Source organism: Polyodon spathula, chromosome 6, assembly GCF_017654505.1.
Source record: "Polyodon spathula isolate WHYD16114869_AA chromosome 6, ASM1765450v1, whole genome shotgun sequence".
NCBI lineage: Eukaryota > Metazoa > Chordata > Actinopteri > Acipenseriformes > Polyodontidae > Polyodon > Polyodon spathula.
The window spans coordinates 23,190,957-23,208,190 of NC_054539.1; the positions used below are offsets into that span (position 1 = coordinate 23,190,957).

At 39.3% G+C, this 17,234-nt stretch overlaps 1 pseudogene; it reads right to left on the reverse strand.

The window, feature by feature from the left end:
* Positions 1-3,085: 3,085 nt before the first annotated feature.
* On the reverse strand, positions 3,086-4,500 carry LOC121316529 (annotated as a pseudogene).
* Between the last annotated feature and the right edge of the window lie 12,734 nt (positions 4,501-17,234).

Consider the following 17,234-nt stretch of genomic DNA (forward strand, 5'->3'; position numbering starts at 1 on the left):
TTACACACACAAGTCTCCAGTATTTAATTTACACCATTTTTGTGAAAAGAAAACACACCATGTCTAAAACAAATATGGTTCATTCCTGAATACTTATTGTGAAACAACTTAGAAGGTTAGTTTTCACCAAAGTTGATACTAATTTTATCTGAAACTAACTGTTTCTTTCACAAGTATGATGCTTGTAGCACCCTGGAGTAAACAGCTTTAATAAATAGGGAATATATTGCTTAGGGCTTGCTGTACATCTGCATAAACAGACTTGCAATATAATTTTCGAAACAAATTGCATATGTCACTGAGCAATTAATGTCATTTTGTCTTAGTATTCCACAGGAATACATATAAGCAGCCAATCTTAATCCCTGGGGCAGAAGGCATTTAAAAACACTTCATGATTGCATTCTGGAGATGCAGTGCTAATATACTGCTGTGTCACCTTGACCCTGAACAATTTATATTAAAATATTTTAACTAATTAAGTTGAGTTAATTTTTAAAGCTGTTTTCATCAGTGATGAGTAGAAAGGAATGCAAAACTAGCAGAAATTGTGTATTGCCTTTAATCATCGCCTACTGTTTACAACTGGCTGGGGTGGGAATACCAAGCAGAACATACTGTATACGAACATAACAGTTACTGTAATTAGTATGCTTGCAGCGCTTGAAAATACCAGCATGTACTCAAGTCTTGAAAAAACCTCAACACATTTTAGGCAAAACCTCTACACATTTTGGATCACGTTTTATTATTTCTATTGTTATTATTTGCAGCGCAGATGTGAAGCCGCCGCCATTATTTTGTATTTTTTATTTTAAAACCTCCTGAGGATGCGTGACTGATCAGGTACTGATTGTTTAACTAGCTGACAGTAACCCATCCTTATTAGTCTCGTGCAGACGATGGCCAGTGTGTAATAAGATAATTAATTAATAGCTAGTTAAACCCCTCGGCCAGAATATAAAAGCCTGCAGCTATCTGGGCAGGAGGTGACGTAAGTTTGTGGAAGAGGTAGTAAACAATTGCTATACGTGCTGGTTTATACACTAGCACGATACTTGTTTATTTGTTTGGCCAACTTGCCGTTTGTCTGGTGTTTTATTTAAACTGTTTGTTTTGTTTAATAAATAAACTGAGCGCCGTAGCGTTTCAGTTTGCCTCGCCATTCCTCGTTTTTGTGCCAAAATTATCCGCCCGTTAGTTAGTCAATTCGTTTGTTAATTCGTCAATTGGTCAATTTGTCCAGCAATTCGTCCATAAACTCGTCAATCCATACAGTAATTCAATTTTTTTTTTGTTAATCTAATTAATTAATTTTGTTAATTGATTAATACGAAAGGCTATACTTGTAATAGTAAATGTACAACTGTCAATCTCGCACTTTTTAGCCAATGGGAGCACACGCTAATATTTTCCAATGAAAACCCAACCTCATTTAAAACTGCTTCAGCCAATAATATTTAGAAGGGCATTTCAAAAGATATTATATATAACAAGATACTCGACTCAGTTTCAACGGAGACTTCCGTCTCACTGCGCGCAAAGCATTGCGGCATATAGAGATATATAGTTAGGCAAAAAAAAAAAAAAAGATCTGTGGAGAGTCAATGCAGGCTTACGAAATGTTGCTGTTTTTCGCCATATTAAAAAAAAAAAATGTCGGTAGTTTGTTTACAGTAATATATTGGTGTGTCTTGATATTTTATGTTGTAATCTTATGTATTTCTAAAATAACCGGTGTTACCAGACTGTTAAATGATTAAATAACTACGCTTCTTTAGAGCGATGTTTCTGCGCATGCGCCAACGAACAGGACAGTGCTCAAATAGCATTTTTCATAAGAACTACGTATTGTCAGTTTGCTAATGTTGCCGTTTTCTTCAAAAGGCCTTGGGCAAATGTGAAATCTGCTTCAATAGCTCAATGCATTTTTTTTTTAACATGGCGAAAACCCGCAACATTTCGTACGCCTGCACTGACTCTCCATAGAATTTTATTTGCCTAACTATGTACCACAATGCTTTGCGCTTAATGAGACAGACGCCTCCATTAAAAATCAGCGGCGTCGAGTATCTTGTTAAATAGAATATCTTTTGAAACGCCCTTCTAAATATTATTGGCTGAAGCAGTTAAGGGAGGCTGCTTTTTCATTGAGCAAAATATTAATGTGTGCTCCCAGTGGCTAGAAAGGTTGCAATGTTTTCGGCACAGTGCGAGATTGACAGTTGGAAGTTTGCCTGGTTGATTGGATATTTGCAGGTCCGTACAGCCTTTTGTATTAATCAAGTGACAAATTCATTAATGATTTAACAAATACATTTATGAATTACTGTATGAATTCACAGTTTTATGGACGAATTGCTGGACAAATTGACCAATTCAGGAAATAAAAAACAAATTGACAAACTAACGGCCGGATAGTTTCTGGTCTGTCGTCACCACTGCAAAGGCACCCTTTCACACCCCCCACTTTTGGTTCTTTGCTTTTATTGTATACTTCAGTTTGGAATATGCAGATATTTCAAAGACAATACCATAGAAATAAAGGTCACTGCTGCTTCCTACTGCTCAGTTTCACTCCAGTGGTATAGCTGGTAATGTGGCCTACAGCATAGGAAGTTATTACTATAAATACCTGTAAGAAAAACTGTTCTGCATTGCACTTGGAAATGTGTATACCCTGAACAGAGTATAAAAACATTCATTATATAATGCTGCTCATGTGATTATTTCTACCCAGAACAAGAAGAGTGTTTTCCTAATGCAGTACAGTCATACCAATGTGCCCTTGCAGCAGGTAGGTTTTTGGGGTATCGGTTTAGTATGAAGATTTTTTTTTTTTTAATCATTATGAAGCTGTATACATACAAGCTTACAAACAGCTAAACATCCAAAACTTAAAAAAACCCCAATAATTTTGAATTAGACATATAGTACTGTACAAACCCATTAATACACCTGCCAAACTAAAAACATAATCATCTCATCTTGAAAATCAAATTAGATAATATAAGATTCAAATTTGATGATGCTTTGGATAATCAGTCGTATTGAAATGCAATTTCAAGATGGTTTCCACAGCCACATTTAATAAGAGGTCAAAGTCAAGTCCATTCATTTATATATACCTTCCTTGGTACAGTCTGAAGTCTGCTAGTTTCATGATAGACTGCTCCCCTGGTTCTCTTGCTCTTATGCTGCTGTGTGTCATTTTATTCATTGGCTATGTTACTGCTGGAGATGGGTTGATCATTTTGTTGTTTGTTTCTATTAATCTAGGCCATAATGGCAGAAATGTAAGTTAGGAACACAAACAGTCACCACCAAGTAAAGAAGTAAATAATTTTTTTCCAACTGGTTTTAAAAATAAGTTTTTAAACTTTTTTTTGCACTATTTAGCTTACTTTTTTAGGTAACTGGCCATCCTGTTTCACAGATAGAGACGGACCATTTTCAGTCACTGGCTTGTTTCCACAGTTCCAGTCCACTGGATTCAGAAGCTCTGCATGGGCTTTTTGTGAGTCCACACTGGGTTTAATGCAACAGTAAGCAGGGCCAGTCCAGTAAAGAAGATGACACACCAAGGCAGGGCAAAGTTTTCTTTAATTTCATCCCAATGACACCAGCTTACCCACCACATGTGGTAGGTGAGCACCATGCGACAATGGAACATGTGGATCATTAGCCACTGGTTGGCCTTCCAGAAGACAGTTTTTAACCAGCTAACCTTGAGAATGAAAAAAAAAAAACAAATTATAACAATCCATAATGGTAAAACCTGCCCTATTCCTCATTTTGCTGGGTGGAAACAAGTGAAAACCTCCAGGCCATCTTCTACTTTATTAGAATGCTACCAGTGAGAGTATATTGAAAAGTTATAGTTTACCTTAAAATAACATAATAGTAATATATATTATATATATTATATATATATATAATATATATATATATATATATATATATATATATATATATATATATATATATATATATATATATACCTTCAGAAATATCCATGAAATGCAAGTGAATGGAGTGCTCATCTCAAGTAGCAGTGCCACTATAGGTAAATAGTGACCAATTGTAACCCAAATCACTGCCCCAGTAAATCCAGCAACAGCAAAGAAATGATGAATGACCAAAGGCAAGTCAAATGTTCTGAACACCAAATTGGATCCATGAAGAGCAAACATTTTCAAAGAGAAAAAACCATGTAGCTATAAGTAGGGTAAACCAAGACCAGTTCTGCTGTGTTATTACTTTGTCAGCAGAGATCACTGGATCTACCAGCAAAGCCCACAGGCCTGCTCTTACACTGTGGATCCCAAATACTGCACGAGCCACTGCAAGGTCCCAAAACACCTTCTCCTTTGCCGACAAGGAGCAGTATGTCTGAGCGAAGCAAGCTGACACAACATGGCAGAGCAGAAACACTGCAGAATAGAAAAGAAATCCAGCAGCAATTACTTTGTATCGCACATTACAAGAAAAATAATCCATATCTAAAGTGCAGGGGGTAAGAGAGCTCTCGTGGTTGGAACTCATCTTATGACTGTTGCCCAACACAAGAATACACCACAAGCCAACTTCCCTAAAATTATCTGATCTGAAATAACACTTAAGGCAAAAAAAGTTATATATATATATATCTATTATAATATATATTATATATCTATATATATATGATATATATATATATATATATATATATATATATATATATATATATATATATATATATATATATATACATACATATATTATATATAATATACATGAAAAGTAAGTAGAAAAGGTGTTAAAACCAAGCCTCGGAGCAGCACGCCTTTCTTCATCTGGTAGAGTTAACAGTGCCATGGGAAGATGCTGTGGATGATGGATATGAAAGGAAGAAATCTTCGGTATGCCCAACTAGCTGCTGAAGCGGAACAGCGAGGATGGAGAGTCCGAGTTTACCCAGTGGAGGTGGGTTGTCGAGGATTTGTGGCACACTCTACAACCCGGTTTCTCAGAGATGTCGGGTTTGGTGGCCAAGAGTTGCATCGCACAGTGAAGAACTTATCTGAACCAGCAGAAAGGAGCAGCAACTGGCTGTGGTTGAGATGGAAAGATTCTGTATGGGGATCTCAAGCACAATAGAAAGAAAGCAACGCTGATGTACAGGTAAGTAAGCTGGGCTGAGCTGAGTGGGGGATGGAGGGGGCTGATGCTGGAATGCCAGAATCACTGTTGAGCCCTCTTGAAGTGTCGTGGGCTAGTCAACGAAACACCAAGAATGGAAGGTGCCCACTTGAAGACCCCAGAGATGTACCCTATTTAGCTCCATCCAGACGGTTGTCATGCTGATGCACTGGGGAGACCGCACTGGGTTGATCCCCGGAGCCAGCATTGCAGCCGTTGTGTGTGCTGATGCGCTGGGGAGGCAAAATGAGCTGATCCCTGGAGCCAGCATTACATTTCAGTAATCAACACCAGACAGAAGGATATCTACATCATCAGCTGGAAAGAAATGCAAATGGATGGAGATGCAGAAGGACCACATTAGTTTAATGCAATGTTACACCTTAGTTGGTGCTTATCTTGGCGAGAGCCGAGTTCAAATCAGCATGAAGTCATCTACTCTCATGTAATGGAAATCATTATTATAATTTATCTGTACAATTGTTGAATAATCTGTGTAGTACTGAGTCTGACTCAAAACTAGTTGTTGGAGATGGGGTGTCATTCAAGCAGGAAGGGAGTGGATTGGCTGGTGCTGAAAGAACTGAAATAGGGTGGAGAGTTTGACTTACTGTTTTGAGGTTTTTCCCATCCGGAAATCGAACCCGTTGGGCACCTCGATCCAGCACGCCACTTGCCCATCTGGTTCTTTGAAGTGGAGAAGCCACTGTAATGAAGCCTTCTCGGTCCAGACTGTGAATGGCTTACCATACAGGTATGGTCGAAAGTGGCGGATCGACTGCACCACCGCCAACAGCTCCCTCCGGGTGACACAGTAGTTCCTCAGTCTTGCTGAGGACCTTACTGTAGTAGGCCACCACTCATTCTCCTTCGGGACACACCTAGGAAAGCATGTCCCCAAGCCTGGCATCACTGGCATCGGTGTCGAGCAGGAAAGGTTGTGCTGGGTCAGGGTAGGTGAGGACAGGGGCCGTGGCCAGCACTTGTTGGAGCTGGTGGAACGCGCAGTCACATTCCTCGGTCCAATGGAACCACCTCCTCTTCTCCGTGATGGAGTGCAGTGAGCAGGCAATGTCAGCGAACTCCTGGATGAACCACCAATAATAAGAGGCCAGCCTCAGGGAGCCCCTGACTTGGTGGAATGACACCGGCTTTGGCCACCCTTGTACCACCTCCACCTTGGCTCTTCAGGCCCACGGTCCGCATACGGCCCAACATCTCCGTCAGGTTGGCAATAGCCATCTTCGGCTTGGCCTAGTTCAACCTGTCAGCAGCCTCTCTGCAGGTCAAGGAAGCTAAACTACTGGGATCCCGGGATTTCGTCCAGGGCCTCATTGATGCAAAGGAGCAAGTAGGCATCCTTCTTCATGACTGCATTGAGTCGTCGCTAGTCAATGTAAAACTGGAGGCTGCCGTCCTTCTTCGGTGAGAGCACTATGGGAGCCATCGGATGGCTCAATCACCCCATCAGTGGCCATATCTTGGATAGTGCCCTCCGCGATCTCCCTTTTGGCAAGCGGAGCTGGCGAGCATGTTCGTGGCTAGGCAGCACATCCCTTGTGGCGATGTGGTGTTGGAACAACCCAGTCCACGTGCAGTCTTTGGACTTCAGGGCAAAACAGGCCTCATATTCCTCCAGGAGTCCTTGCAGTATGTGGCGCTGTTTACCATTGAGCCCCTCCATGCTGCACAGATGGTGATCCTCCATGGCTTCGACCTGCAGTGAAGGAGGCTGTGAGACTAGCACGCAGGTGGACAGCCAGGTGGTGGTACTAGTAAGTAGTCAGACAGACTGGCTGGCGGTCCAGACTTTGGACCATTGAGCAGGTAGGCGAGCTGGTGATTCGGTGGGATGATGTGCAGGCAGGCAAGCTGGCGAGCCAGTGGGCTGGTGAGCATATGGTGGGCTGGTGAGCAGATGGCGAGCTGATGAGCCGGTTGGCTGACGGACAGGCAAGCTGCTGAGCAGGTGGATAGGTGAGCTGGTTGCTTGGTGATTAGGCAGTGAGCTGGCGTTTGTCAGGATGATGCCCTTGGCTTGGCAGGCCTCTTCCCCTCCGGGTTGCAGCAGTAGTAGGTTGACCTCCCCCTTGTACCCATAGCTGTTGCTGTCCCAGGCCATTAGGACGTCAGCCCTCAGAATGCACTCCTCCCTGATGTCTGCAAGCCAAACCAGGTGCTGGCGCTTGATGCCCCCCAGGTTAACTTCAAGCTCCTGAATTCACTGGAAACTGGGGCCCATGAGGCTTTGTTGACTTCTCCACAGCATGGCAACAGTCCCAGCTGAATGAGTGTGATGGTGGCGTCGGTGTCGACCAGGGCTCTGCGCGGTACCCCACTTCAGGGTACATGCATGTGGCTGCCCCATCTGACCAGCACCACTGTCACAGTGTCTTGGTTTGTTGTAGGAGTAAGCTGTATATCGCGGGCCAGCCCCTACTTCCCTCACCCGTGGTCTTTTACTGCTGAATTTATTGCAATAAAATCATAAAGTATGGAAGGGAACTGGGAGTCGAAAATTAAAATAAATTATTTTATTTGTTTGTTTTACCCTACCCTTTCCTGCTCTATCTCTCTACACACACCCTTCTCTCTTACTCTTATTTCTTCCAATCCTTCCAGTCTTTTCCCTGCACTCCCTTATATGCCCTCGCTTCACCTGCCCGTTACACAGACCCCTGGCCCCTTGTCTTTTGTGCTAAATCTTCACCCCAATTCTCCTACACACACACACACACACACTATACTATACTATACTATCTCTGTTTTCTCAGAGCACCTCTCTGGGTTAACACTTAACCAGCTTAATGGCCGCCAACACCTTCCTCAGATTGTCCACATGGCTGGCCATGCCTCCAATATTGTATAAATCACTGGCACTTAAAAGACAGACACACTTGAGTCATTATCCATGAGGTGTTGTAGCTATTAATATTGAAAAAGATGAGGGGAGGTGAGGAGAGAAAATTCTAAGCCGCCATTGTTCTCACAGGTCACGTGTCGTCCCTGATATAATCAATCCTTGAAAATGTTTTATGGTGTGGTGAAAAGTATGAAAAGTTCCTGGCAGTTGGATTCTGTGCACGCCATAGATCAATCAAATTTAGATCCTTGGATAAATGTCAGAGTGCTTTAGAGGTTGAAGTTTGTGTGTTAGTGATACAAATATTGGATTTATCTAGTTTACAATCAAAGCTTGTGTTCATATCAGCCCCAATAACCAGTGTATACTTTGCCAATGACAACAACTTTTTGGTAAGCCATGTAAAGAATACAGGAAGTCGAATATGGTGCATATACTAATAAACAGAACATTTTTACCTTGGATGGAGACACAGCAGAAAGTCAATCTGCCAGTTTGATCAGAGCTGACTCTCTCAGTTGTTAAATTTATATTTATTTTCATCAGTATTAACACTCCCTTTGTTCGCGAGCTATCCACAGAAGCAACTATTAGTTTATAACTATTATTTTGAAGTCGGGAGTGTATCCTTGGGCATTAAATGTGTCTCCTGAAGTAATGCTACATCAATATTTTTCGTGCACATTTATGTGGCAACTTCAACCCTCTAACATTAAGGGACAATACTGTAATATTATCCATTATCAAAACACCCCGAGCAGAATCAGAGAATTTGAAATATTTGAACCCAGGCACAGCATTAGATGAGAGTATTAGTATAATTCCTGCAGGACTGCCATGAATCTTGCAGGCTTTACAATGAGTCCTGCAGGAATTGTACTTGAATCCTGCAGGATTTATGGCAGTCCTGCAGGAATTGTACTCGAATCCTGCAGGATTTATGGCAGTCCTGCAGCAATTGTACTCAAATCCTGCAGGATTTATGGCAGTCCTGCAGGAATTGTACTCTAATCCTGCAGGATTTTTGACAGTCCTGCAGGAATTGTACTCAAATCCTGCAGGATTATTGGTAGTCCTGTAGGAATTATATTCAAATCCTACCGGATTCAGGGCAGTCCTGCAGGACACAAGCACTTGTAGTGGCCATTCTGCCACAGGTGTGAACTTTATCATCTATTAATATGATCAACAGAAAAGACGTGGCTGTATGTTAGCATGTAATTAAAAATGTAATAATTTTTCCATCATTGTCACACATGACATGATGCAAAGAGGTCTGGGATGATTAAAACTTCTTAAAGCTGATTTGATCTATTCTCTCCATGTATAGTGAAATTACTCATGTTTCTGAGGTGGCTAAAACTAACAGTAGTATTTGCCAGCATTGTAAACACACAGGACATGATGCATATATGTTTTGAGGGTGGCTAAAACTACTCAAAGTTGATTCGATCTGTTCTTTCCATGTATAGCAATCGATTATTATTTTCTCCTTGTACTCTGAAATGTCTGTCATTCAAAAAGCAATTGGCAATTGGCAACCTAGTAAATATTATCACCACATACACCTATATGTGTAGTCTATAAAATGTATATATAACTAATTAAAACTATATTCATAAGTCTATGTTGTTTAGTGTCTATTTATGTAGCCTCACAGGAGTATCCCAGCAGGAATATATCCTGGGGCACGCCCACAATGGTACTGTCCCTAATCCTCTACTTGTTCAAAACTAAATTTAAGAAATATCTGTTCTCTCTGGCTTTCCCTTAGTCTTTTACCATTTATTATTACAGATGTGATATCTGATCATCACTGATTTTTTTCAGTATTTTAGTGTTGCTTTTTTTCAACTGTGATCTTACCTAGACATTTTCAGCTTGTTCTAAAATTTTATAACCTTAGGGTCACCAGTCCCAGTGTCCCGGCACTTTGCTCAAAATCTTTATAAAGTCCCGGTTTTCAGCCACTTTCTGTAGCGTGACACCTCTAAATACCTTTTGTCAAAATAACGGAAATAACAGCTTTTAGTTTATGGCACCTGCAGTGAATACAAAATAAAATAAAATGATACTGGGGTAATCAAGAATATTATATTTATAAAGTGATTAAAACAGACATGCTTATTCCACAGTGCGCATTGCATTTTCCTTTAGTTTATATTTAATATGAATCTACAATTGAGTAATACAGTCATTTCGTAGCTGTTCAATTCTGGCAGAGCAGCGGGAGGCTGCAAGCATTCGAATCCGCCAGGTTAAACCACATTAACAACGTCAATAAATACAGTTTGACGCAGTGAGTAAAAAAAGAAAGAAAAATGCCAACGCATAAATGTATTTTATTATATTATTATTTTAATTTTAATTTTTTTTTTTATTATTATTATTATTGTTATTATTATTATTATAATAATAGAAATGAACAATATAAAAGTAGCAATACATATATAACACAATTTGGCTACTTAAACTAATTAGCCACAAATTATACCCAGGAGTGCGTTGAAATTAACTAGCTGTTTAATAAATAAATAAATCAATAAAAGTACTATGAGTGAGGAGATGGCTATTTCTAAATATAATTAAAATAGCCTATATTTAAATGGTTTAATTAGTCTTATCAGTTACTTCACAATATGTCCCGGTTTTCAGCTTTCAAAGTTGGTCACCCTAATCTTTGAGTAAATGTTAACATGTAAAGTTCTTGATTCTACAGCTCTTCAAATCACAGTCATTTACACTGGGACCTGGATTTGATTTTTACATTTGGGAACTGTCCCATCCAATTATGGATGGGCGGTCACCCTACTCACAAATATGTTGTTTGTCCAACATGTCGATCTGGTTTTTAAACCCTAAACAAACAGCAGTAAGAAAAACTTTTCTTTTCCTATTGATGGCATTATTGCTACCATTATGAGAAAAAAATTATTCTAAGGATATTTTAATATATTTTTTAACAAGCAGCAGCAGTAGCTCCATTAGGGGCTTTTGGGCCTAGTCAATCCCTACTTGTTTCCCTTGCTCAGTCAACATACAACTTACCAATAATTTTTAGGACATGCTATATATCTGTGGGTGTACAGGATGCTGTACAAAATAAATAATTAAACAAAATGGTACTAGTGTTAAGCAGAGCCTTAATATGTGTGTCCCACTTCCCCTTTGTGGTTTATTTTTGTTTACTCTGTTTTGTTTCTTCTTCTTCTTCTTCTTAGGACACAGACACTCTGGCTACACACTGTTATCGATATTGTTCATAAAAGGCCCTTTTACAGACAGTAACTATGCACAAACATCACAATCATTTTGGAAACCTGCATAGCCACGTACCCAAACCACTGTAGTTTCTGCTTTAATTGGTGCTTGTATTCCCGAATGCCTTTAAAAATACACACTGTCCATATTCAATTTTCTCCAAAAAGTTTTAATTGCAATTATTTACAACAGATGAACATCAGCAATACATAAACTATTTAAAGAAGCAGCATTATAAAAAGAGAGATGGGGCAAAATACCGAAGCACGTTTCTTTATAGTCAGCAGAAGATGAATGAATTCCTAAAATAAAAATAAATAAATAAATAAAATAGTGCAAACAGAAAATATTAAATATTTTAAAAAAGTAATCCAAGAATCAATCTGTAGAAGGCGGCAATACCAAAAAGCAATGGGACAACATATTATACAAACAGTATTAGTATCCTGCATGCTATAATAAGACTCAAAAGAACCCAAAAACGCATGAAGAAGAGCAGAAAATAGTTCAATTTAAATGAAGCATATATTTATATATTTATATATATAATTTTACAAATAATGAATATTTAGCATTATATTCATCCTCATTATTGATATGATATTTAAGATTTCAAAATAATTTAACTTAAACATCTATGCTTTTTTCTAACATTCCTTAAACCACTGAATTGGCATTGCAAGTAAGACTGTGTAACATTGTATGCTTTTGGCACATAAACAGACATGATTCCCCCTTTCAAAAAAAGAAAACAAAACCAATATAAATGTTGATTAAATGATGTTTTCTGTACATGTTTCTGCACCTGTATATTTATATAAAAGGATCTGAATCACTGACATTAGATGGAAACTTGGTAGTAAGGAGGAATTCTACGCAGGTAACATAACACAACATTTCCATTTTAGTGGGAAAATATGCACATTTTTCATTGGCAAAACGGATTGAAAATTGAACCATCCTTGCACCTTTACCACGAAAAGGCAAAACTGAACAGTTTGTTATGAGGATAACAGAAGATACCTTGGCACAATACATGGGATTCTGTGTGGGAAAAAAAGTTTGACAATGGAATTGGAAGGAGGTCTATGTACATTTACCACAACAGAGTTAGAGCCTGTACCATAAGCACAATTTCATCCTCTTCCCAAATGCAAAGATATTTTTTCAGTGTGGCCCAACTGTTAACAGTTCTGTATAGTACCAGACACTGCTTAATGGTACAATTTGTTATTCTAAGGATGTCATTTTCTAACTAAATACAAGTTTGAAATAATATTTTTTTAATTTAAATAAAGGTATAGACATCGTGAACAGGGTTGGCTCTGTTAATAATTGAAGTTCTTTCTTCATATTTACATACATAAGGAGATTAACATCTCTGAATATAATTAATATATTATAATAATATAACATACATAATATATAATATATATATAATATATATATATATATATTATATATATATATATATATAAAAGGCATTTACACATTTTTTAACATTTTCTGTGTGAAATGGTTATTGAGTGCATTTTCAAAAGCTTGTTGTCTGCCTGTCAGCACATGAAGATACAGTAAATCCAAACCTGATGATAGTGTTTAACTATAGTCTGGTATTTTGAAATCAAACTGATGCTGTTTCATTTTTCACATTTTAAATATGATAGTTAAAACTAAAACTAAGATCAAACCTTGTTGAGATGTGGTGTAGTGATTAGAAGACTGTGGGCTAAGATATCCTGTATTTTGTGTAAGGCATTTGTCAAGTCATATTGCAAGTCCCATCCCTGCATGGAATGTACAGGTATTATTCCTCAGAACACCCCCAGCCAAACCAGGGTACTCCATTTACATTGTGAAATGCGTTTGCCATGCACTGTTTTTAAAACTAAACTACTAATGCCCTAATCATAGCACCTTGCTTTTTAAAATCAGGGCACAGATGGATGTATATTTTTAAAGTCCATAAGCTATCCTCTTGATTAGATCTACCTCACTTTCCTAAGCAAAAAGCACCTCCATACGCACCCCATTAACCTTTACAGAAACACCCCTCACTACCTAAAAAAAAACCCTCCAACCCCTCACTACCTAACCTCCATACACACCCCAATAACCTTTACAGAAACACCCCTCACTACCTAAAAAAAAACACCTCCATACACACCCCATTAACCTTTACAGAAACACCCCTCACTACCAAAAAAAAAACACCTCCATACACACCCCATTAACCTTTACAGAAACACCCCTCACTACCTAAAAAAAAACACCTCCATACACACCCCATTAACCTTTACAGAAACACCCCTCACTACCTAAAAAAAAAAAAAAAACATACGCACCCCAATAACCTTTACAGAAACACCCCTCACTACCTAAAAAAAAACACCTCCATACGCACCCCATTAACCTTTACAGAAACACCCCTCACTACCTAAAAAAAAAAAAAAACCCCACCTCCATACACACCCCAATAACCTTTACAGAAACACCCCTCACTACCAAAAAAAAAGCACCTCCATACGCACCCCATTAACCTTTACAGAAACACCCCTCACTACCTAAAAAAAAAACAAAACCCCCTCTTACCGAAAACCTGACACCCCAATACAGAAATACCCCCTCTCACTACCTAAAAAAAAAAATAACACCTCCATCATACCCCAGGAACCTTTTAATAAACCTGTTCACTTACCTGAAAATGATCACCCTAAAAAAAACATACACACCCCATTAACCTTTACAGAAACACCCCTCACTACCTAAAAAAAAACACCTCCATACACACCCCATTAACCTTTACAGAAACACCCCTCACTACCAAAAAAAAAGCACCTCCATACGCACCCCATTAACCTTTACAGAAACACCCCTCACTACCTACCAAAAAAAAACACCTCCATACGCACCCCATTAACCTTTAGAAACACCCCTCACTACCTAAAAAAAAAAAAAAAAAAAAAACACCTCCATACACACCCCAACCTTTACAGAAACACCCCTCACTACCTCCAAAAAAAAGAAACACCCCTCACTACCTAAAAAAAAACACCTCCATACGCACCCCATTAACCTTTACAGAAACACCCCTCACTACCTAAAAAAAAACACCTCCATACGCACCCCACCCCCCTCACCTAAAAAAAAAACATACGCACCCCATTAACCTTTACAGAAACCCCCCTCACTACCTAAAAAAAAAAAAAAACACCTCCATACACACCCCATTAACCTTTACAGAAACACCCCTCACTACCTAAAAAAAACACCTCCATACACACCCCAATAACCTTTACAGAAACACCCCTCACTACCTAAAAAAAACACCTCCATACACACCCCATTAACCTTCACACCTCACATACACCTCCATACGCACCCCATTAACCTAACACTTACCTACAGAAACACCCCTCACTACCTAAAAAAAACACCTCCATACGCACACCCCAACCTAACCTTTACAGAAACACCCCTCACTACCTAAAAAAAAACACCTCCATACACACCCCAATAACCTTTACAGAAACACCCCTCACTACCTAAAAAAAAGCACCTCCATACGCACCCCATTAACCTTTACAGAAACACCCTAAATACGACCTCATAATACCATTACCCAAAGTAAACTTCACTACTAGAAAAAAATACCTCCATTACACATACCATAAAAATCTAAAAAAAACACACCTCACTAACTATACAAAAAAACACCTCCATACCAACCCCTTAACCTTTACAGGAAACACCTCACTACCCAACAAAAACACCTCCGTACAACACACGCCCTACACACACACATTAACATGGTACAGAAGCACCCCATCAACTACCTAAAAAAACATCCTCCTTAGCACACCGCATGAAGCTTTACCAGAACTCACCCCTCACTACGTAAAAAAAAACAACTCCGTAGCACCCCATTAACCTTTACAGAAAAAACCTCACTACCTAAAAAAAAACACCTCCATACGCACCCCATTAACCTTTACAGAAACACCCCTCACTACCTAAAAAAAAACACCTCCATACGCACACCCCACCCCTCACTAACCTTTACAGAAACACCCCTCACTACCTAAAAAAAAAAAAAAAACACCTCCATACGCACCCCATTAACCTTTACAGAAACACCCCTCACTACCTAAAAAAAACACCTCCATACGCACCCCATTAACCTTTACACCAGAAACACCCCTCAACTACTATTGGGAAAAAAAAAAAAAACCCTCACCCCATTACAGAAACACCCCTCACTACCTAAAAAAAAACACCCTCCATACGCACCCCAAAAACCTTTACAGAAACACCCCTCACTACCTAAAAAAAAAAAAAAAAACACCTCCATACGCACCCCAATAACCTTTACAGAAACACCCCTCACTACCTAAAAAAAACACCTCCATCCATTACAGAAACACCCCATAACACCTCCATACGCACCCCATTAACCTTTACAGAAACACCCCTCACTACCTACCCCTCAAAAAAAAAAAAAAGCACCTCCATACGCACCCCATTAACCTTTACAGAAACACCCCTCACTACCTAAAAAAAACACCTCCATACGCACCCCATTAACCTTTACAGAAACACCCCTCACTACCACCTCCATACGCACCCCATTAACCTTTACAGAAACACCCCTCACTACCTAAAAAAAACCACCTCCATACACACCCCATTAACCTTTACAGAAACCCCCCTCACTACCTAAAAAAAACACCTCCATACGCACCCCATTAACCTTTACAGAAACACCCCTCACTACCTAAAAAACCCACAAAGTAACAGTTTTGGGGATGGAGCTTGTCTGTGTATCAAAATACTAAGCACTGACTTAGCATGCTTTATAAATAAATGTACATAGCCATCTTTGTATTATCATTCATTCATTCATTCATATATACAGTGCCTTTGCAAAAGTATTCAGACCCCTGACCAATTCTCTCATATTACTGAATTACAAATGGTACATTGAAATTTCGTTCTGTTCAATATTTTATTTTAAAACACTTAAACTCAAAATCAATTATTGTAAGATGACATTGGTTTTATGTTGGGAAATATTTTTAAGAAAAATAAAAAACTGAAATTTCTTGCTTGCATAAGTATTCAACCTCTGTGCTGTGGAAGCTCCCAGTTTGCACGATGAAAGAAATTGCCCTAACGAGGACACAATTACCTTACCATTGGCCTCCACCTGTGAACCATTAAAGTTGCTGTCACATTTTCTGGATAAAAACTCCACTGTTGAAGGATCATTTGTAAGGCTGTGAATCTGAAGGAAAATGAAGACCAAAGACCAAAGACCAAAGAGCATTGAGCATTCTACAGAAGTTAGAGATAAAGTAATACAAATGCATAAATTAGGGAAAGGGTACAAAATAATATCCACGTATTTGGATATCCCAGTGAGCACAGTTGGTTCAATAATCAGGAAGTGGAAGCTGCATCACACCACCCAGGCACTGCCAAGAAAAGGCCGTCCCTTAAAACTCAGCGCTCAAACAAGAAGGAGTTGTGAGAGAAGCCACAGAGAGGCCAACAATCACTTTGAAGGAGCTACAGAGTTCAGTGGCTGGGAGTGGAGTAATGGTCCACTAGTCAACCATATCAAGAGCTCTGCATAACACTGGCCTGTATGGGAGGGTGGCAAGAAAGAAGCCGTTACTCAAAAAGGACCATCTGAAAGCACGTCTGGAGTTTGCCAGAAAGCATGAGAGTGACCCAGCTGCGATGTGAGACCAAGATAGCGCTTTTTGGCCAAAACTCAAAGCGCTATGTGTGGCGCAAACCTAACACTGCCCATGCCTCAAGACACACCATCCCTACAGTGAAGTATGGTGGTGGCAGCATCATGCTGTGGGGATGCTTCTCATCAGCAGGGACTGGGCATCTTGTTACAATTGAAGGAAGAATGGAT